The sequence below is a fragment of the Ambystoma mexicanum genome, chromosome 13 (assembly GCF_040938575.1).
Source record: "Ambystoma mexicanum isolate Mex_15411 chromosome 13, UKY_AmexF1_1, whole genome shotgun sequence".
NCBI lineage: Eukaryota > Metazoa > Chordata > Amphibia > Caudata > Ambystomatidae > Ambystoma > Ambystoma mexicanum.
Genome location: NC_090938.1, coordinates 20,835,107 through 20,859,222, shown reverse-complemented (window position 1 = coordinate 20,859,222; position 24,116 = coordinate 20,835,107). Strand labels below are relative to the sequence as shown.

At 49.3% G+C, this 24,116-nt stretch overlaps 1 pseudogene; it reads left to right on the top strand.

Annotated features, from left to right (window-relative positions):
- The first annotated feature begins 8,958 nt into the window (after positions 1-8,958).
- LOC138520051 (gastricsin-like) lies at positions 8,959-19,038 on the top strand (annotated as a pseudogene).
- Positions 19,039-24,116: the final 5,078 nt, after the last annotated feature.

Sequence of the window (24,116 nt, the reverse complement as noted above, 5' to 3'; positions counted from 1 at the left end):
CCAAACCTTGGAACAGTATATCAGATGCATGCTACATCAACTCGAAGACACCTGGTTAAATGTTTTATGGGTTGCGGAATATGCATATAATAACTCAGTGCATGCCTCCACTGGATTGAGTCCTTTTTATACCCTACACGGCCGGCATCCTCGTACATCAGCCTACGACCCACCAAAACCTTTGGAAATGCCAGCGGTTAAATGTCTGCATGAAAAAATCACAACATCCATTGCTCAAGCAAAGGAACACTTATCTTTGGCTAAAGAGTCCCAGAAGAAATTTGCGGACAGCAAAAGATGCGATGCTCCAGAGTATAAAGTGGGGGATTTGGTATGGTTATCCACTCGGAATTTGGCCTTAAAAGGATCACGAAAATTCCTTCCGCGATTCCTGGGACCTTTCGCCATTGAGAAGATAATCAATCCTGTAGCCATGAAGCTCGTCCTTCCAAAAACCATGAAGATCCACTCAGTGTTTCACGTGTCCCTTTTGAAACCAGTCTACCCAAACACCCGAATCCAAGAGGCGCCAGCTCCCGTGGAAGTGGAGAATGATCAGTTGGAGTATGAGATCAAGGCCATCCTGGACTCTAAGATTGTGCGTAATAAACTGTACTACTTGGTGGATTGGAAAGGCTATGGTCCTCAGGACAGAACATGGGAACCTGTTGAAAACCTTCACGCCCCTAGATTGCTAAAGGCCTTTCACGTAAATAACCCGTGCAAACCTGGGAGGGGGAGTTCCACTCTTGGAGGGGCTTTGGGGGGGAGTACTGTCATGACCACCGGGGTTCCCCTCACAAAACCTACTAAAATGTCTTGGCGAACTGCATATAGATCCTGGGCTCTGGGAAGGTAGAACTTTGGCTACGTAGTTTTGACACTTCCTTATCCTGCAAACATGGCCCCCGGTGAAATTCCTGGTATGGGGGCTGTGCAGTCTAGTTGTTGTCACGCCTTCAGTATTTAAGCCCCTCCCCCTTAGCGTTCCGCGCTTCGCGTCTGTTGTTTACAGAGGAGGCTTACCGCGGATCCTGTCAAGATTCTCCTCAGAACCCCGTTCTTTCATAGTTCCTGTACCCTGCTTCCGACATTCCTAGCGTTCTTCCCTTGCCCCCTACGCTCCTTGGCTTTGGTGTTCGTTACACGTTTGGGGGCTAATCTTTCTAATTGAAGTAAGTTAGCGGCAACGCTCAGCTGTGCTCGCGCCTTCCACCAGTATCTTTCCTGGTATGTTTATTATGGTGGATAGTGCGCGTTGCGCTTGAACAGTTCCAGTCAGGTTTCGAGTGTCGGGGCTCCGGCACTCTAAACGTGTGTGAGGAGTCTGTCACTAGTGACACGCAAACGCTTGCCTCAGGTTTTCTTGTTGCTATGTTTTCTCTGTGAAGTACCTTAACTTGTGCCTCTTCATTGAACTCGCAATAGTAAAATAATTCTCTCCGTTCATTTAGTCATTGTTTATATTTGGACAACGTCATTTAGGATTCTGTGGCATTCCATATTGAAACCCTGTTTACAGTGCTCCTCAGGTTTTATTGTCATTAGCGCTCATTTACCTCAGGGTCCTGTTTCTATCCAGTCCAAGGGTTTGGGAGTCACTCCAGTGTGATAGGTGGTATTATACTGTGGCTATTTGGTTCCTTCCCGTGCCCTTTTGCCTTCCCTCCAATCACCCTTCTGCAGTACCATCCCAATAGCCACCTCTTCCATCTTCAGGACAAGCGCCCCTGTGCAGAAGCAGGATGAATAGCCCACAATATACTAATCAAAGGTAAGAGTAGAGAGATTGAAAAGGAAGAGATTAAAAAGGAAGATAGATTGGGAGATTAGTTAGTGCAAGTTACCTTTGGGAAGGTTACATTTATCTATGTTCTTGTGTTCCCTCATAGATTTCTAGTCTATTGGAGCTTAAGGTTTTGAGAAATAAAACTAAGGGTTAGAACAACGCACTCAGAGAAGGAAGTTACATTCTAAGAGTGGTGTCCCCGCGGAGTCAGGTAAGCGTTACACCCCCAGCCTTGAACATATGGCTTGAGGAGAGAGTTACCCCAGTGTAACTGCCAGCATGGCACATGTGGCTTGAGGAGACGGTTACCCCAGTGACCCCCAGACTTGCACGTATGCCTTAAGGAGAGGGTTACCCCAGTGTGATCCCCAGCCTGGCACATATGGCTTGAGGAGAGGGTTGCCCAAGTGTGACCCACAGCCTGGCCCATGTGGCTTAAAGAGAGGGTTACCGAAGAGTGACCCCCAGCCTGGCAGATATGGCTTGAGGAGAGGGTTACCCCAGTGAACCCCACACTGGCACAAATGGCTTGAGGAAATGGTTACCCCATTGACCCCCGAAGCCTGGCACATATAGCATGAGGAGTGGGTTACCACAGTGACCTCCAGCCTGGAACATTTGGCTTGAGGAGGGGGTTACCCCAGTGAACCCCATGCCTGGCACATATGGCCTGAGGAGAGGGTTACCCCAGTGACCCCCTAGCCTGGCACATATGGCTTGAGGAGAGAGTTACCCCAGTGACCCCCAGCCTGGCACACATGTCTTAAGGAGAGGGTTACCCCAGTGTGATATCCAGCCTGGCACATGTGGCTTGAGGAATGGGTTACCCCCAGTGTTTCCCCCAGCCTGGCACATATGACTTAAGGAGAGGGTTACCCCAGTGTGATCCCCAGCCTGGCACATATGGCTTGAGGAGAGGGTTGCCCCAGTGTGACCCTCAGCCTGGCACATATGGCTTGAGGAGAGGGTTACCCCAGTGACCCCAATGCTGGCATATATGGCTTGAGGAGACGGTTACCCCAGTGACACCCAGCCTGGCACATATGGCTTGAGGAGACTGTTACCCCAGTGACCCCCAGCCTGGCATATATGGCTTGAGGAGGCGGTTACCCCATTGACACCCAGCCTGGCACATATGGCTTGAGGAGCGGGTTACCCCCGTGACCTCCAGCCTGGCATGTATGGCTTGAGGAGAGGATTACCCCAGTGTGTCCCCCAGCCTGGAACATATGGCTTGAGGAGAGGGTTACCCCAGTGTGACTGCCAGCATGGCACATATGTGTTGAGGAGACAGTTACCCCAGTGACCCCCAGACTTGCACGTATGGCTTGAGCAGAGGGTTGCCCAAGTGTGACCCACAGCCTGGCCCATATGGCTTAAAGAGAGGGTTACCCCAGAGTGACCCCCAGCCTGGCACATATGGCTTGAGGAGAGGGTTACCCCAGGGACCCCCAGCCTGGCAGATATGGCTTGAGGAGAGGGTTACCCCAGTGAACCCCAGCCTGGCACATATAGCATGAGGAGTGGGTTACCACAGTGACCCCCAGCCTGGAACATTTGGCTTGAGGAGAGGGTTACCCCAGTGAACCCCAGGCCTGGCACATATGGCCTGATGAGATGGTTACTCCAGTGACCCCCAGCCTGGCGCATACGGCTTGAGGAGAGAGTTACCCCAGTGACCCCCAGCCTGGCACATATGTCTTAAGGAGAGGGTTACCCCAGTGTGATCCCCAGCCTGGCACATATGGCTTGAGGAGAGGGTTACCCCAGTGTGACCCCCAGACTGGCACATATGGATTGAGGAGAGGGTTACCCCAGTGCGTCCCCCAGCCTGGCAAAGATGGCTTGAGGAGAGGGTTGCCCAACTGTCACCCCCAGCCTGGCACATATGGCTTGAGGAGTGGGTTACCCCAGTGACCCCCAGCCTGGCACATATGGCTTGAGGAGAGTGTTACCCCAGTGACCCCCATCCTGGCATATATGGCTTGAGGAGAGGGTTACCCCAGTGACCCCCAGCCCGGCATATATGGCTTAAGGAGAGGGTTACCCCAGTGTGATCCCGAGCCTGGCACATATGGCTTGAGGAATGGGTTACCCCAATTTGACCCCCAGTCTGGCACATATGGCTTAAAGAGAGGGTTACCCAGTGTGACCCTCAGCCTGGCACATTTGGGTTCAGGAGAGGGTTACCCCAGATTTTCCCCCAGCCTGGAACATATGGCTTGAGGAGTGGATTACCCCAGTGTGACCACCAGCCTGCCACATATGGCTTGAGGACAAGGTTTCCCCAGTGACCCCCAACCTGGCACATGTGGCTTTAGGATAGGGTTACCCCAGTGTGATCCCCAGCCATGCACATATGGCTTGAGGAGAGGGTTGCCCCAGTGTGACCCCAGCCTGTCCCATATGGCTTAAAGAGAGGATTACCCGAGAGTGAACCCCATCCAGGCACATATGGCTTAAGGAGAGGGATACCCTAGTGTAACCCTGAGCCTGGCACATATGGCATGAGGCTAGGGTTACCCCAGTGACCCCAGCCTGGCATGTATGGCTTGAGGATAGGGTAACCCCAGTGACCCCAGCCTGGCATATATGGCTTGAGGAGATGGTTACCCCAGTGTGACCCCCCAGCCGGACTGATGTGGCTTGAGGAGAGGGTTTCCCCAGGGTGACCCCCAGCCTGGCAGATATGGCTTGAGGAGAGGGTTACCCCAGTGACCCCCAGCCTGGCATATATGGCTTGAGGAGAGGGTTACCCCAGTGGACCCAGCCTGGCAGACATGGCTTGAGGAGAGGGTTACCCCAGTGACCCCCCCCCCAGCACAAATGGCTTGAGGAGATGGTTACCCCAGTGACCCCCAGCCTGGCACATATGGCTTGAGGAGTGGGTTACCCCAGTGACCCCCCAGCCTGGAACACATGGCTTGAGGAGAGGGTTATCCCAGTGAACCCCAGGCCTGGCACATATGGCTTGAGGAGAGGGTTAACCCAGTGACCCCCAGCCTGGTACATATGGCTTGAGGAGAGAGTTACCCCAGTGCCCCAGCCTGGCCCATATGGCTTAGGAAGAGGGTTACACCAGTATGACCTCCAGCCTGGCACATGTGGCTTGAGGAGATGGTTACCCCAGTGTGACCCCCAGCCTGGCTGATATGGCTAGAGGAGAGGGTTACCCTAGGGTGACCCCCAGCCTGGCAGATATGGCTTGAGGAGAGGGTTACCCCAGTGACCCCCAGCCTGGCACATATGGCTTGAGGAGAGGGTACCTCAGTGACCCCCAGCCTGCAGATATGGTTTGAGAAGAGGGTTACCCCAGTGACTCCCATCCTGGCACAAATGGCTTGAGGAGATGGTTACCTCAGTGACCCCCAGCCTGGCACATATGGCTTGAGGAGTAGGTTACCCCAGTGACCCCCAGCCTGGAACATATGGCTTGAGGAGAGGGTTACCCAGTGAACCACAGGCCTGGCACATATGGCTTGAGGAGAGAGTTACCCCAGTGACCCCCAGCCTGGCCCATATGGCTTAAGGAGAAGGTTACCCCAGTGTGACCCTCCAGCCTGGCACATATGGCTTCACGAGAGTGTTACCCCAGTGTGACCCCCCCCAGCCTGGCACATATGGCTTGAAGAGAGGGTTACCTAAGTGTGTCTGCACTGTTGAGATAAGACCGGCCCCAGTAAATAAGGGTGCGCTTTTATGTGCAGAAAACGAAGGCAACCCCCTGGCCTGCTCGGAATAGGCACAGAGGGGTGAGCATTGCAAGAGAGGGTCTTTCCAGACCCTCATATGCAGTTTATTGTTTAAGTGACACAGCATCGGTATGAACAGCTGATATCTCACTTGCTTTTCTATTCCTCAAACGGGATAGAAATATATATTTTGTTTTTAATCCCAGGCCCTTTAAGGGGAGGGATAACCCACTTGGCCCCAACATCAAAATGAAGTTTCCCCACTGACAATTACTAGATCCGCATTGGGGCCCCTCTGCCCATACCCCAAGAAAACCCAGAAGTTACGCATCAAGCATTGAGGTAGAGCAACGTCGTGACTCATCAACTCAATGAGTAAACATCTGGGAGCATTGGGGGCTGAGCCTTCTGCCATAGGCACCCAATAAGGAAAGGTTTCAGGGAGCATTCGTGGGGATCCTCCATTCACAATTAGCCCAAAAGGAAAGGTCACTTGGAGTATTTGGGGAGGGTTTCAGGGTCTTGGGGAACACTAGGAGGGCAGCTGAGCCGAGTCTCCTACCCTGGTTACCCAAACAAAAAACTACACAGGCAGAAGGGGCGGGGGTCTGACTGAAACGCCTATCAAGGATTATTGGGGAGGTGGTAGGAGGCTCCTGTCCCAGATACCCATTAAGGAAAGGGACATTGCGGAGTAGGGACAGGACTAATTGCCACTGTTACCCAAAGAGGAAACATCTCAGGGAGCATTGGAAAAGGTGGAAGGGCTGAGCTGTTAGATCCATTTTCCCAAACAGGAAGGGTTTCTGGGAATATTGAAAATGGGCGCGATATCTCCTGCACTAGTTATCCGAAGAGGAAGGGTCTCAGGGAGCATTTAGGAGTGGGGACTGCACTTCCTGACCCAGTTATGCAAATAGGGAAGGTCTCTGAAGACTGGAAAGGGGAATGTGCCTCCTGCCCCAGTTATCTAAAGAGGAATGGCCTTTGGGAAGGGGCTCTGAGCCTACTGTCCCAATTTCCCCCAAAGGTCTCAGAGAGTACTAAAGGAGATAGTGTTGGGTTGGGCATTCTGACCCAGTGTCCCAAAGAGGAAAGGTCTCAGATTGCCATTGGGAATGGGGGCTGTGACCCTCCCCCAGTTACCCAAAGGGGAAAGGTTTGAGAGATCAGTGTGAAGAGGGGCTGAGCCTCGTGCCCACTGCCCTCAAGGAGAAAGGTCTGCAGGAGACTTGGGAAGGGGGTAGGGGGTGAGCCTTAAACTGTGCACCATGGCAGATAGGGCAGCTGCTGATTACAGTGAAGAATGGCCCCTGAATTAGGGAGAGCATTGGCCTCATGTTGTATTGTTTAGCCAAGAAGCCATTGCAACACCACATACAATATAAAACATGTCACAACCATCGAAACATTTAAAAGAACGCAATAAAGTGACTGGGTGTACCCCAACATTCTTCCATGAGTCCCAGAAACTGCGATCAATCATGCACATTTCTAACCCTAACCATAACCCCAACACTAACCCTAACCTTAAACCCAACCCTAACCCCAAGCTTAAACCAAACCCTAACCTTAACCGCAACGCTAACCTTTGCCCCAAACCTTTTCTTAATTCTAACCCTCATTCCAACGTTACCCTAAACCCTAACCCTCACCCTAACCCAAACGTAATGCCAACTTTAACTTAAACTCCAACCCTCAACATAACCATAACCACAACCCTAGCCTTAACCCCAACCCTAACCCCAAGCATAAACCAAACCCTAACCTTAACCCCAACCCTAACCCTTACTCCAACCCTATTCTTAACACTAACCCCAACCCAAACCTTAACCCCAACCCTAACCCCAACCCAAACCTTTACCCCAACCTTAACCCTAACCTTAACCCCAACCCTAACCCCAACCCGAACCTTAACCCCAACCTTAACCCTAACCTTAACCCCAACCCTCTCCCTAACCCTAGCCTTAACCCCAACATTCACCCTAACCCTGACCCTTACCCTCACCGTAGACCAAACACAGATGAGCATAAAGCCCCTTCCCACAGTCAATGCATAAATACTGGGCATCAGCTGGTGTTCACACCCTGGCCCATACTTTGGAGTTTTGCTGCAGGAGATTTCATCGAAGTAGAATCCATCAAATATTCTTTTGTGGATTTACGCCAAGGCCAATGCTGACAAGGCTTGCATGTGGAGAAAACAGATGGGTTGCGTTGTACTGTGCCTGGATGATGGTTAAAATAAAAACATTGCAGTTCTTAATGCAATGTTCCCTTCTTTGATTCTCAGAAATTAGAATGCTTCTTAAATCTGATTGTGTACATCTGTGAACCCTCACTGTTGCTTTCCCATGATTATATATCCTCATGAATCCTGACACGTGTTTCACTCTGTTAAGAGCTTCATCAGGAGAAAAGGAGTGATACTTCAGTATAACAACTAGTAACAGTAATGTGTAAGGGAAATGAGCTCACTGTGGATACATCCTAATTTAAGGTGAGCAGAGGAAGGACTGGGCTGAAGTTCTGATGAGAAGATGTAATCGCACAATAAAGGAGCCGGTTGTGTTTGGGAGACACATGTTGATGCATTGGGCAGAAAAACAAATTGAGGAGGCAAAGTTGGTAAGTTTGATTGTGCAAATAAAGTGGGAGTGCAGTAACCACGACTAAACTTGCTGTGACCTTGTGTAGATATAAGGATGGCAAAGGCTATCAGAAGTAGGTCAGTCTCTCAGTGATAATGGAGATGGACGATGGCCACCATTAGATCGAACCTCGAGCCACATTAGGAACTCACTACTGAGGGGTGTACTCATGCTAACAGGAACCAAGTATAGTAGAACACCACCTTCCCATTTACTAAGGGTTTCCTACCTTGCCTCTTTTGCTCCTCTCACTAACTTCGCCTGGCCCTTTCTCTATCATCACCAAGCACAAAAAAGAAAACCGTTGTGCTCCACAAGACAACACAACATGCCATGCAGTGTGTGAGCAGATGGGAAGGCTTCTTAGTAGAGCATCTCTCACCCCCACCAAGACTTCAGGAAACAGTTCCCTGAGTAGAGATATAGAACCCACACAGCAGCGTAAACAAAGCGTGCAAGCATCAAAGAGCTGCTCTGTTGAGTTTGGGATAACCCCAGCTTATGGTCTGACCTCTTGGCCATTTCTCCCTGTGTAGCAGAAGGCTAATCTCAGCCTGATGTTTGGCCACTTACACACTTTCTTCAAAGGGAAAAACACTGATAGCCATCATGACCCCACTCCTATTAGGAAGGGCACAGGAGAAGTCTGTCATGGAGTTCAACCCTAATGGGAAGGGGCAGGGGCTGGTTGGGAGGGGGGAGAAACTACAATCGGGCATTGGTGTATATAAATAAGGAGGTTGAGGGCTGATCCTGGACTCTAGCCCAGGTCCTGCAGCAGTGTTCAGAGTTCACTCCCAGACTTTGGACCATAGACTCAAGAATCATGCAGTGGCTTATCGTGGTGCTGCTCGGCCTCCAGCTCTCGGGGGGACTGGTGAGGTGAGTATAGCTGCTGCGGGGTAAGAGTGGGTTTCAAGCCATGTGGGGAGGACACTCCTTTTCAGAAGGCCCTTGTCAGCTGGTGGATTTGTAGATCCTGGAGTGGCTTACTGCGGTGGTGGTCGGTCTCCAACTCTCGGAGGGACTGGTGAGGTGAGTATAGCTGCTGCGGGGTAAGAGTGGGTTTCAAGCCATGTGGGGAGGACACTCCTTTTCAGAAGGCTCATGTCAGCTGGTGGATTTGGAGATCATGGAGTGGCTTACTGCGGAGTTGGTCGGTCTCCAGCTCCAAGAGGGGCTGGTGAGCTGTGCATGGCAGATGGGGGTAGAGGAGTCCTTTGGATTCTACGGCTGTGAGTGGAGGGCCCTCCTGTTCAGATGGTTCACAGTGGGTGGTGGAGTTGCGTATTAGAGAATTGCTCATCTTGGCGAGCGGCGGTCTCCAATCTGTGGATGCGTTGGAGATGATGCTGTTTGGGGTGGGGTGGTCCATTTGGATCCTAGAGTTGTGTATGGAGCCCCTTATGCCCAGAGGCGTCATCATGGGAAGCAGTTTCATCATTCTCCAAATTCAGGAAAGTTCTCCCGGGTGGTAATGCAGCTGGGAGTGTGAGTGAGTGTGACTTTCTGTTTAGACGGTCTCTGTGAATGGGGTTTATGGTGCATTAATGGGAATAATCGGTGCAGATTGGGTACGGGATAACATATGGCTTCTCCTACCTCCAAAATAAACTGTGGCAAGATCCAAAATGGCAGAAAGAGGTCCGAGTGGTGATGTGATGGTCTGAGTCTCCTGGCTCTGCTCCCAACCTGCAGGATCCCTCTGAAGAAACACAAGTCCATCCGAGAGAACATGAGGGACCAAGGGGTCCTGGGCGACTTAGCGAAGACCCAGAGGAGAGATCCTGCTGCCAAGTACAGCTTCATGAAGGGGACCAACTTTGCTGTTGCCTACGAGCCCCTGTACCTGGATGTGAGTGCCGGGCTGTTCTGCCACACCCTCTAACATCTCCTTTTGGTTCTCTCTGGTTCTAGTAGCTTATAAAATACATGGGAAGGACAAGTCTATATGCCTCATCCTGGAACTAAGCATGTATTTATGCACGTATGCACATACGCACGTACGTACGTACATACGTACGTGCGTATGTGCTGGAGTTTATATACAGCAAACCTGACTATGTGCAACTGAGTGATGTGCACATGCCTTGCTTTTATGGCTCAATTCTGTTGCTCTAGAAAGTAGGTGCGTGTGATTTTTACTTGAATCTGTCTCATTTGCCACTTTAGTCTTCCAGAGATGTTGTGTCTGGGGGAGGCGTTTCTGTCTCTATGTTTTTGAACATGTGAAATGTGTCCTCTAGGCGTGAGTGGAGAGTGATACATGTGTTCTCTCTCTTCTAGACCTTCTATTCTGGGGAGATCAGCATTGGCACTCCTCCTCAGAACTTCCTGGTCGTCTTCGACACCGGATCCTCAAACCTCTGGGTGCCTTCCACCTACTGCCAGAGCCAGGCCTGCAGTGAGTACACTGAAATGCAAATACCGGGTGCAGCACACAGGTCAGGCGCTAAACTGGCATGTCCATGTGTGGAGTAGTTACAATGCTGTGCATTAAGGTGTATATTGCAGTTCATCCAGCAGGTGCTGAGACTTTTAACACACATGCAGAGGTGTGTGGGGCTGCACTGCTCAGTGTGCTGAAGGAGTAGCGGCTGTGGGTGATGGCACAATATGACTTGGGATATTGCTATGTTGACTGGGAAAGGCTGGGTCTGGCACTGCCACTGGGTAGATGTGGTGGGTGACGTGCTCGTGACGTGGAGGCTGCCACATTGAAGGACGGAGGCTTGGCAAGGTTTCCATCTTTTGCCAAATTTTGAGCTTTCAGAAAGGATGCTTGTTGTCCATTCTTTGACCTCAGGTTGATGCTAGTTGTGGGGTCTTGTGGGGTCTTTGTAGGTACAGAGAGTGCTGTTCCCCTGAAATGTAACCCTTTTAGTTATAGATGATTTGTAAAGTTTGTAATCGTTTTTCTTGCTGACTGGAAACGCTCAGAGGCCCAATATTGGTCAAAAGATCCAAGTGTCAGGTACTATAGCCTTCCTGGGTGTTGTGGCTATGCTTTTTTACCAGTTCGCCCATCCCAGATGGACTCTGTGCAGAAGGTCACTCTGTCACCCTGTTTTCTGCCACAGCCAACCACCCGCTCTTCGACCCCAGCCAGTCGTCCACCTACATCACCAACAACCAGCAACTCTCCATTGCCTACGGCAGCGGCAGCATGACCGGAATCTTGGGCTATGACACGGTGACAGTGAGTACAGTCATGACTCTTTTATCACAAGGACCTGGTGCCGCACTCTGCTGTGGCAACCCCGAAAGGGGGCATACCCCGCTAGTGTGGATTCCCACAGTCTTTACCCACTACCACACTCTTATTACGTTGGTGGAGTTACGGTTAGTGAGGAATGAGGAATTCATGGTCATTACCCGGTACAACAGTCTCTGATGTCAAATGTCAAACACCACTAGTGTGGGTTACTGAACATGCCAGCTTGATCCACACCTTGCAGCATAAGAAATGTCCCCAGGAGTTTAGTACCGCAACACTATCATGTGTAATCTTTTATTACAACATATTAAGCACCTCTATTGTAAAAATCCTCCTGCCACAACCTGCTTCCACATACAACTACCAGAACAACAGCCAACACTTTACTTGAATGACGCTTGGGCATTGGGGTATCAGGGTGTGGTAATGAGTTACACCTTTGGTTATACAAACTGCAGCGACCAACCCTCTACTCAATCCATGTTTCCCCATATTTCTTCCAGAGGCAGTCCTATATGGGTTGGTTCCGTAGAGTTCTATGAAGGCTAGTTCTGCTCGCTCCAGAGGTGCTGGTCATATATCATTCCCTGTACTTCCTATAGGTGCAAGGCCTGGAGATCATGAACCAGGAGGTAGGCCTGAGTGTGACCGAGCCCGGATCCTTCTTTTACTATGCAAAGTTTGATGGGATTTTCGGCATGGCCTACCAGAGCCTGTCTGTGGACGGCGCCACCACCGCCGTGCAAGGCCTTATGCAGCAGGACCTGGTGACCGAGCCAGTCTTCAGCTTCTACCTGAGCGGGTGAGTCATGTGGGGGTTTGGGGGCTTGTTCACTTCCACCACTCCTCCTGCCTTATCCCGGGCAGCTGCTTTTCCTGAACTTTGCCATCCCATGGGGCCCTGGGGCAGGGTGCTTTCCAGAAGTACCCTAACTATGACAGCTAAGCCTAAACCACAAGCTGAACTTACTTCTCAATCAGACTACACAACCTTCAAGGCCTTAATGATCTCAAGGATCTCAAAGGATCCACCCCGTCTCCACTACCAGGCCAACCAGATCACCGTACACCAACATGCTCTCGGTGCCACTAGTAAAAAGAGTAAAAGCGGGCGGATCCAGCTTCCCCCATCTTGCGCCCACTCACTGGAATGCCCTACCTCCCACTATCCGAGGGGAGGCCTCCCTCACCACCTTCTGCAAAACTCTGAAAACTACCCTCTTCACATAAGACCCGACACACCAGCACGAATACTTATCATATCGCTTTCATGCCTGTACCATGTACTAAGTTATTGCAAGTAACAGCGCCTCAATGCCCCTGGGCTTCTTGCGCGCTATATATAAATAAATAAATAAATAAATACAGCAGGTAACTTTATGAACTGCAACTTGGCATAACTCGGCCTCACTATAGCCGAGCAACTCAAGTTATGCAAATCCCTGGCAGAAGAGATAACACCTAACTAGCAATTTGCCAATGCGATCAATTAATTATCTCAAGCTGAGCCGTAGAGTAGGATTAGCAAAGTCGCCCAACTCTCTCTAAGTATACTGCATATTCACGTGACTCACTGAAGATCGGGGTGGATTTGCAGAGTAATGGCGGCACACCTATTTTTAATTAAGATATAACAGAAATGACACTCTGAAAATAATGTTTTATTGCCTTTCAATTTGCATTTTCTCTGATTGGAGACCTCAGTGGAAGGCAGGATTACACGTTTTTATTGTGTTCATGGTTTTTACAAGCCTTGCAAAGCCTTACACGCTGAAAAAGAACCTAAAAAGAAGAATACAAAGACAACATTCTTACAACACTCTTACAAAAAAGACAAACATTTATAAAAATCCATTACACAATTACAAACAAAAAACATAATCCATTTTCATATTATATTTCTATTAACATTATATATGTATTGCATGAATTCTATTTAGAAAGTGTTAAACAGCAAATGTCAGAGTAGTCCAGTTACCACTCCAAATCCTTTCCCAAAAGTGTTCCGTGAAGATAAAGGAGAGGTCATGGATAAAAGTGCTAAAATACAGCAAACGCAAGTTATCTAAAGCTGGGCAGATTGCAACCAGGAGCTTCCAATCCGCTGTCTCCTTAGCACAATATCCACAAGCTCCCAGAGTAATATCGTACTTCTCAGATTATGGTGCTTATGGTTAAAGAAAATGCAGCATGTAAAAAAAAGGCCATGTTTTACCACTCTCCGGAACTATGACTTGTGTTACCCAAACTCTTAAACTCTGCCTGCTTCTGAGTGGCGGTAAGTGGCGGTACAAAAACATGAACGCATGCGATATTACCATATGCGGTAATTCCTTATGCTTTTGGCAATTCCCAATGGAGTCCTATGCGATTCCAAAATGGGGAATAAGCGAGGCCTCTGATTACCTCAGCATCATCTGACCTCTTCACATCACAGTATGGCCGACGCATGCAGTAACTCTAATTCCGTTTGGGAGTATACCGTGAGGAAATACCGCCAAACTTGCAATGAGGACCATGTCTTCTGGTAAAAAAAAGACAACGGATAAAATTGCAAAGGAATATTGGCGATACAGGTTAAAAAATGTCATCGGATGAGAGAAATTGTGAATTTAAATAGGATAATTAAGAGGAAAAAGCAAGAAACAGCTCTTGTATTTTCCCACAGCGCTTTGATTTCAGAACAGTGGCAGTAGGCGCTATACACAAATCACAACATAACACTGCAAACTCTTTCCACCTGACTGGACATCATCCAATGAAACTGCAGTATTTTGGAGGGAGATGATAAGAACGTAGCCCCTATTTAAATAATCCTTAGTTGATCCAGCTGTCTCAAAAAAGGTTATCCCACCTGCTTTCAAGTATTAGAGGAATATGTAAAATGCTCCCGATTTAGCTTTAAAATGCATTTCCTGCTCAGAGCCAAGTGCGAGCAGCGGACTTTCCGTACAATGCGGCCGATTATTCCAGGTCCCTGGCTAAGATACTGTGGGCCTCGGTCACAAAGATGAGGACTGGACAATGGGCCTCATTACAGGTTTGGCGGTATTCCAGTGGTAAACACGTAGAATGGTCAAAACGGATTTACAGTTACTGACAATTGTTCCAGAAGAATAACCGCTGGATCAGAAGTGGCGGTATGGCAGTGTTAGTCTCCATTTATGGAGTCCATAAAATGGGATTTCAGTGGAATTTCCGCTGGTGGTAATTCCACCAATTCTGCTGCTATTTTGGTGGTAAGGCGGCAGATTTACCACAAGCATTTTGCTCAAGGTTTTTCTTCCACCTCAACGCCAAAACTATGGTGCGCCGGTGGGACATGAGGCGGTAACGGAGTTACTCCCATTTAACTGCCATTTTTTAACTCAGGGCTGTACTTATAATGAGGCCTAAAGTCAGGAGTTGCCTGTGAGTATGTCAGATTTGCACCTCTGACCTTACACCTAATTCACAAGCAAAAAGTTGGAGCAAATCCGGGATACCCGCAGCCACTCTGAGATGCCCTCAGGCAAATCCTTGTGGGTCGCATTAGCACGTCAGCCTCTGCAAGATGCTCCAGGCGGCTCCAGATTTGCTCTGATTTCATTCCTTGTGAATCAGGTCTACGGTGGCACGAGCAACTCGGGCGTCTCATTTGCACCAGTGAAAATCTAGCTCACCACACTTCACACAGAGTCATGGGGACTCACTGTTCTTTGCAATGTCAGTGCTGGGTGTGTTTTCTGACCCTTACCACTACTCAGAGTGACTGCTCACCACTTACCAGTGCTTACACCCCGCTTACCCTCGAGTCCTCGAAGCTGAGAGTTATCAGCCTCACAGAGTGATTGGGCCATAACTCAACAACGCTCACAGTGACTCAAAACTCACGATTAGAGGATCCAAGTCAGGACTTCCACCATAGTTCACTGAACCCGGCAACAGTACACCAAGTGTGTAAAGTATTACACACACACAGTGCCTGCCTCCTCACAACCTACCATCCCCAAACTCACAGCACATTCTATGGTATTAGGAGGTGTGCAAGACCCCACCCTTCCAAATATCAAACATTAAAAGCCATGGAACCCATTTTGGCCCACCACACCTAACGCACAGAGCCGTCAGCGCCAAGAAGCCATGCAAATGGTGTCCATTGTGATTTACACGTAAGATAATAATCCTTGATACGTGCTACCACCACTTGCGTTCACCACTGAAGGTGGATGCAAGAAGCTCCTGCAATGTTCACTGTGTCACACTTTGCCTTCAACCAGGAGGTCGGAGCCCACGGGACTGTTAGTAGGTGCACCTGGATTGGCTGCCAGGGGTGAATCTACCGTACACTGCACAGTCACCATGAGAACCGCGGTCACCATGCACGGAGCGGTGGGCTGTCCATAGTCAGACGCAGAACCATGGAATGGTCAGGGCCAGAAGATAAATTCTCTTGGGAGCGTGGGAGAGAGGTTGCCAAATCATTCACTCCCTCCAGGCCGTGTCATTCAGGACATAAGGGCATAAGGGTGAAATATAAACATTCTTGATTACATTATGGAAAGTGCGATATAGGTGGGAGGCCTAAGATTAAATGTGGGCCCAGTGCCCCGCCTCCAGTGCTCACAAGGCACACACATATCATCTAGACTTCTCCCGGTTGTTGTGTCGCTGCTTATTCTTGTGTTTTGTGCTCTGTGTCTCCCCAGGCAATCAGGAGCAGTTGTTCTTGGTGGCGTTGACACCAGCCTCTACTCCGGCGAGATCTACTGGGCGCCCGTCACTCAAGAGAAGTACTGGCAGATCGGGGTGCAAGAGTAGGTCTCCCTTCTAAGCTCATCATCTTCCCCTCACCCTCCCTAGCCTTGGGGGGTTAGAGTCTCTCTGCTGTGTCTACACTGTAGAGGAGGCTTCTCCTACCAAGGGACGGTGGAGCGCCCTACCACAGATGGAGTGCCCCCAGTCTCCTGATAAAGGATGATTCGTAGCTTCCATTACTGGTCCCCGATCCCTCTCATGATGGTACCCAAGCCATCACCAGACCCTCAAGCCCTCCTAGAAGCGCCGTAACAGAGAAGTCATTGTGGATTACCAGGAGTGGTCTACACAGCATTCTGTAGTGGGAATCCCTCACGCCTTGGCAATGCTCTGTTGCACAGTCCCCAACACCCTGCTGGGACCGGGGACTGGTAAACCCCAGGAGTTCCCCCCTTCCAACTCCCTGACCCTCAGATTCCCCCCTCCCTGGCTTCCACTCAGACTGATTCCTTTCTCCCATCTTTCCACAGGTTCTCCATCGGAAGCCAGGCAAGTGGCTGGTGCAGCCAGGGATGCCAGGCTATCGTGGACACTGGCACGCCGCTGCTCACCGTCCCAAAGCAGTACATTGGCGATCTGGTGCAGTACCTGGGAGGGCAGCAGTTGCAAAATGGGCAGGTAGGCCATGAAGCGCACTAGTGGACCTTACGGCACCAGATAGGGCACGCAATGGCATGCTCTGAGGGTCCCCGAAGCAGCGGGCGGCGACAGGGCTATGCGGCTCACCCAGGACCGTAAGTTCTCATCACGGACATTGGTACCAGAAACTTAACAAGAAACCAGAGTCACACATTTCTTGGGTTACATGGAATTGCCAACAGAGGGCCAGTACTCACAAGGGAAACGTCCTACAGAGAGGAGAAGCAGCTGAGGCTGGAAGTTAAGACCGGTGGTCGGCTGCGAGAGGGGTTCCTCCGAGGTGTTGGCGTACCTTGAATCTCTCTTTTTCTTTTGTAGTATGCAGTGAATTGCAACAGTGTGCAGAACCTCCCGTCCCTCAGCTTCACCATCAACGGCGTCTCGTTCCCGATCCCGCCCTCAGTGTACGTCGTCCAGGTAGGTCCTCAAAGCCCGGGTCATAACCTCAGGTGGTTCCCCCACTGCCGCATTGATGGGAACCCCATGAGCTGGGTAATGGGAGTCTTTCTGCAAACGGATCAGATATGGGGCGGGTACTTACCCTTGAAGGTGTAGTCTTTAACATTAGCACCTGATATTTCCTGATATTCTGGAGAAAGGACTCATTCATTTACACAAGATAAACAAAAAACGATTTTATCTAAAATGAATGAGAATTGTCTCAAGATGGTCCCCGGATAATGAAACTAAGCATGTGGGAAGTGCTTCTATTGGTTGTGGGATTTTGGTAATCGTCTCCCGCCCAAATCAATCTTTGCTTCATGAAAAAAGCTTTTTCCGTTTATTTTTGAATTTTATCTGATGACAACGAATGACATTTTAATTGAATGGAAAATATACTTTTCCGTCACTTTCTTCATCTAGAGACGCCTGTTATAATTTGTGGCAAAACTTATATTTTTGAAACTTTTTTATAAAAAAGATGGGCTTTTGGAAAGGTGTGAGTTCTGATGCACCACCCAGATGGCCCCGCCCTCCATAATATGTCATCGGGCCTCCCTGTCCCTGCATGCAATGGCGTGTAGCAAGGGACATAAGGGCAGCTCTTTCCTGGACCCCTGTGGCATTGTCAGGTCTTCCTGTCCCAGCATGCAATGGGGTGTAGCATGGAGCACACAGACAGACCTCTACGGCAATGTCAGATATTCCTCTCCCAGCATGCAATGGGGTGTAGCAGGGTGCACAAGGACAGCCTTTTCCAGGCCCCCTGTAGCATTTGCATGTCTTCCTGTCCCAGCATGCAATGGGGTGTAGCATGGAACACACAGACAGACCTCTACAGCATTGTCAGATATTCCTCTCCCAGCATGCAATGGGGTGTAGCAGGGTGCACAAGGACAGCCTTTTCCTGGGCCTCTAGCCATGTCAGGTATTCCGCTCCCAGCATGCAATGGGGTGTAGCATGAGACACAGGGACAGACCTTTCCATGACTTCTGTAGCATTGTCAGGTCTTCCGATCCCAGCATGCAATGGGGTGTAGCATGGGTCACAGGCACAGACCACTTCTGAGCCTCTGTGTAATTGTCAGATCATCCTATCCCAGCATGCAATGGGGTGTAGCATGAGACACAGAGACAGACCTTTCCATGACTTCTGTAGCATTGTCAGGTCTTCCGATCCCAGCATGCAATAGGGTGTAGCATGGGTCACAGGCACAGACCACTTCCGAGCCTCTGTGTAATTGTCAGATCATCCTCTCCCGGCATGCAATGGGGTGTAGTATGGGACACAAGGTCACACCTCTTCAGGACCTCTGTGGAATTGTCAGATCTTCCTGTCCCAGCATGCAGTGGGGTACAGCAAGGTGCACAAGGATAGCCCTTTCCTTGACGTCTATAGCATTGTCGTGTCTTCTTGTCCCAGCATGCAGTGGGGTACAGCAAGGTGCACAAGGATTGCCCTTTCCTTGACTTCTGTAGCCATGTCAGGTCTCCCGTCCCAGCATGCAATGGGGTGTAGCATGGGACACAGGGAAAGACCTCTTCTGGACCTCTGTGGCATTGTATCTTGACTGATGGCCTCGTACAGGTGGTCTGCAACTTTCTCCAATGAGACAGTGGTGTGAACTTCCTGACCCATTTCATGTTTATTCTCTTGCAGACCAGCGGCAACTGTGTCATCGGGGTGGAGCCCACTTACCTGCTCGCCCAGAATGGGCAGCCACTCTGGATCCTGGGTGATGTCTTCCTCCACCAGTACTACTCCGTCTATGACTTTCCAACAACCAAGTGGGCTTTGCGGCGATGGCATAGATCTAACCATCCACTCGTCATTGAGGACCCAATGAGGGGTCTCAAACTCAAACATCTCGCTTTCCCTATTATAATGCCACCAAAATGTGCTTCTGACTGCAATAAAGAGCTGTTTATTCTGCACTTTATGTTATGTTAAAGGTCCTTAAATCGTGCACTGTCGCCGCCTGCGCTGTCTCTTGGCGCTCTGGCAGATCTGTAAAGCAAGAGGGTAGGCAGGTAAGTTAGTAGGACTGAGTGGAAGAAAAGAGCAAGAGAGCAATGATGTGCGGTTGGCCGCTCCAGTTCAGTTGACACTGTTCGTTAAGCGTAAGTGTGCTGTTCGGTTGATAGATGCCATGTGCTGTTGGGCAATGCTATCTGTGGTTTGTTTTGTTGTTGTGGCATTGTGAAGCTCATATACTTTGCTGTGCTGTAAATGTATGGTTGTGTTTAGTTCAGAGTTTGAGAGGTCTATGCAGAAGGGTGAGTGTTTAGAAGGGTTAGTGTCACAATTGCAGGGTGTTGGATAGAGCACACTTCGACAGTAGGGTCGGTTTAATTGTCAGATACACCAAGGGAATTGGGTTATACGTATATTCAGTTCTAGGTGCAGGGCGCTGTTACCCCACAGCCAAACTTTTTGCCAACGTTCCAACTCCCCCTCTTACAGTCACTCACCCCGGTGGAGTGCAATCTCTTCGGCACCCTCTTTGAGCATAAGTCCGGTGACAGCGTCCCGATTCATCCACTTGGTCCTTAAAACTTGTAGTAGAGTTCACCTCCCCGCCCCCATGGCCATTCAAAGTAATCCCTCAGTGGCGGCGTCCCACATAGATGGCGAAGTTGCCTCGCTACAGGCCTGGCTGACTCCTATCAGCCGATACTCCGGAGTCTTAGGCAGAGGCTCCCGGGTCAGTCTCCCTCATCAGCGGCATTCAGCCATCCTGCTGTGCCTTCCTGCAGAGGGGCTCGCCTGGCTGCCAACGTGCCGGCCAGCTCCTTGATCCTGTCCCTGCAGGGCTCCAGAATCCCTTCTCCTCTCCCGGCTGAGCCGCACCCTCAGCAGCTCAATACGCCCTGATAAACGCCTCTTCGACAGCGTTTCCTTCCTTCTCTCCAAGCTCCCGTTCCTCCTCTTTTCCCTGCAGCCGCACACACCCACAAAACACACAAAAAACAGTGAATTAGTAGAGGACCCCACTTGTCGTCCTCCCACTTGCTTCCACTCACCCCTGCTCTACCGCCACATTCACACCCCACCTCCCCTGGCCTCGACTTGACTTTAACCCTGCAACTTGGCTGAACCTATTTAATACCCTCGCCACTGCCTGAAAGGGGGTGACCTGTTGGGTCAGTGACAATATCATGTGATCTGCGAAGGCATCGATCTTGTGAACCTCGCTCCCAAACGGGACTCCCTCTATATCATCAGCCGCTCTCACCGTCTCCAGGAACGGTTCCAGGTGAAGGGCGTAGAGGAGCAGTGACATCGGGCAGCCCTGCTTAGTGCCCCTTCCTTCCCGAACCGGGGCTGATATTTGGCCATTTATTGCTAGCCTTATTACTGGGTTTTGGTAATTTGCTCTTACTCGCGTAATGAAACCCGGGCCAAACCCCATTCTGCCCATAGCAGCAAACAGGAACCCCCACTCAACCCGATCGAAAGCCTTCTCGGCGTCGATCTGCAGGAGAAGAGCCGGGATGTTCTTTTTCTGAGTCTTTTCAACCAGGTGGGTCAATCTTCTAACATTGTCCGCTGTTTGCCTGCGTCTGACAAAACCCCACTGGTCACAGTAGATTAGTTTGGGGAGGATTGTTTCAAGGCGACTGGCTAAAACCTTGGTATGAATTTTGGTATCTACATTTATTAAAGCTATTGCACTGTAAGATGCACAGTCGGTCAGATCTTTGCCCTTCTTGTGTATTAGGATGACTTTGGCTTCATTCATAGAGTTGGGGAGATGTCCTGTGGACCGTATGCAATTAAACAATTTGGTAAGAATAGGGATTAAAAATTCTTTATGTGTCTTATAAAATTCGGACACAAACCCATCAGGGCCTAGGGCTTTACTGGACGGTAGGTTGGTAATCACCCTTCTAACTTTGTCTGTGGTGATCTCAACTTCCAGCACATCCCTATCGTCCTGCGAAATCTGTCGACGCCCTGCTTCGCGTAGATATGCCTCCTGATCTGCACTTGTAAATTCACCTGACGTATAGAGGTCAGAGTAACATTTGCAAAATTCTCCCTCAATGTCGGGATTCTTGGTAAGGAGGACCCCTCTAACCCCCTTTATTTTTAAGATTGTTTTGTCGCCTGTCTCCTTCCTTAGCTTTCTGGCCAGCAAGCGGTCCACCTTGTTGCCTTTAATAGAGAACCTTTGACGCAGCCAGAGGAGATTGTGCTTGGCCGCCCTTGTTTGTATAAGGTTCAGCTGTCCTTACACTGCCCTATATTCCTTTTTAGTGGCTGTTGACAGCTTACTGTCCATATGCGCCATGACATCCTTGAGTCTGGCTTCTAGTTGTTGCTCCTCCAGTCTCAGCTCCCTTTCCCTTCTGGCTTTGATTGCTATGATCTTACCTCTAATTGTGGCCTTGCGGGCGTCCCACCAAATTTGAGGGGTCGTGTCATCCCAGTTATTGTGGTTGATATACTCAACTACTTCCCCCTCTATTTCTTTAACCAGGATTGGATCCTTGAACCTCCATTTCCAAATAACTGGGGGCCCCTTTGGTCTAGTTATTGAAAGGGTAAGTGGAGCGTGATCCCGAAGGGTAATTGCCCCTACCTCCAAGGCTATAGCTCTTCCCACCAGTGGTTTTGATATCCAAACATTATCTATCCGTGAGTGTGACCTTTGTGCATGTGAATAGAAAGTGCATCCCTCAGCATCGTTATAAAGTTCTCGCCAAGCATCAACCAGGGCCAGATTGCGCATTTTCTTCACCAGGTCCCCTGATGGTCCCCCCTGTGCATCTCATGAGGTAGAACTCCTGTCTATGGAGGGATCCCATGCTAAATTAAAATCTCCCACCAGGAGGATATTCGCCTTAGCAAATTTCCCGAAGCGGGTGACAATGTTTTGTATAAAGGAGTCCTGAGCATGATTGGGTGCATACAAGGTTGCTACCGTGCACAGCTTTCTTAAAGTTGAAAAAGTACTGTACTAAGTGTATCCCATTCTCAGTGCTAGGAAGCCATCTTTTGATTGTGTCAGGGCACTTAAAAAACTGTAACATAAAATAAAATAACATAATATATTTAGTCAACCTTAGGCTTACACGCAGTATTACGGCGTCTCAAACAGGGGCTAAAGAATCTTTGTAACCAGGATACAAGACTATAATCATAAGGAGAGGATGATAAACACTTCAGGTGACTGATCGAATGGGACCAGGATACCAATCTGCATGACCAAATAGGGAAGGCACTGCCAAGTGGAAATGTACTGTGGGGACCAGATGTGAATCAGACCAGTAATGAGACAATTCTGAATAAGCATAACGCTAACACTACACTCACTAGATTTGTTTTGTGATTGTTAACTAGTTATGTATAAGACTTAGCATGGTGTTTATGTGCAATGCTCACTTTTTACTAACATCCCACTTGACTATGCCCTGATGAAGAGCATTTGCTCGAAACAAGTGCTGTCAAAGGTGGAAAATGTGTTCAAAGACAAAACCAAGTAACACAATCTGAAAAAGACCAGAAATTCCCTTTTGTATTACTAAATAGAAAATAATGTGCACATTATTGCACATTTTTGTGGCACAGCGCAGTCCCACTGAGCTAAAAGTTGTGTGTTTTTTTAAAGCATAAAATGAAGACAATACAATTGTTTTATTTTGTAGCTGAGTAAGTAATGAAGCTATAGGAGCAGTTCCATCAAATTACGAGATGCACAATGAGCCACACACTCACACACACATATATGTATATATTTATTTATAAGCACACCTGTGGTACGCAACTCCCTATAGAAATACGCCAGGCATTAACACATTGGACATATCTGTTTTTCCATTGTTAGATTGCAGGAAACCCCGTTTTAAAGGGCCCACCACTAATGGAAGAGGGCTGAGTGCTAGCGCAGGACCTTGTTCAGTAGGATCCAGTTTCTTCCAGGCTGTCCAGCCACGTGAGAGCGTTAAACCCCCATGTAGGTCTTCCTTGGTAGATGGCCATTGATGGGTGCCAAAAAGACATGTAAGGTGGCCTGAGCGAGCCGAGCTCTCCTCTTCAAAATAACCCCAGTCTCCACTCAGATAGGAGCTTTGGCGTCTCCCAGTCATGTTGGGAAACCAAGAGCATCGGTTTCGCATTTCAGAAATGCGGATGGTCCGTAGAATGTGTCATCAGAGGTGAGCCAACCCAACCAACAGCCACAACATCCACAGCATCCAGTCCACCTTATCGCACCAGTGGTTCCATGCCGCAGGGGTGGAGCCTGCTTGGTGCCCAGTGCATGCCCCAGCATCCTGCTGGCACCCTGATATCCGGAACCCCTGACACCAAAAGCTGCCTCCCACTGCCATGCCGCAGTGCTATCCAATTAGTCGACCCGACAAATGGGATCTCTCATAAGAGAGCTGTTAGGCAGATCATATGCAGTGCTCTTTGGGAACACCACACACAATTAAGACTACAAGTGTAAGTACAAATTCACCTTTGGTACAAGCCTGTACTACACAGTAAAGTGGTAGCGATGGCTGGGCAGCCAGACTTATCTCAAGAGTAGAGTGAGCACTATCAATAGTTACACAAAGGACAGCAATTACTATGGTTCAAACAAACACTGACTCAAGGTTTCTGAGTAAAAGTATATACATTTATTTACACATCAGTTGTAAAACAGTTCTCGAATATAAAGCAGCAGAAAATCACAATCTCAATACAATACACACCACCCAATGAATTCTGGACAAGTTAAGCTCAAAATGAAGTGTGATCAAAATGGCCCTTCAGCAATTTAAAAAGGGAGGGAAAGACAAGGTTATTCAAAATCAGGCAGCACCAACAAGTAAGTAGGCAGGGCAACCTAGAAAAGGCTTACTACAACTAGGATTCAAATCAGTAGGCCTGGGCCAAT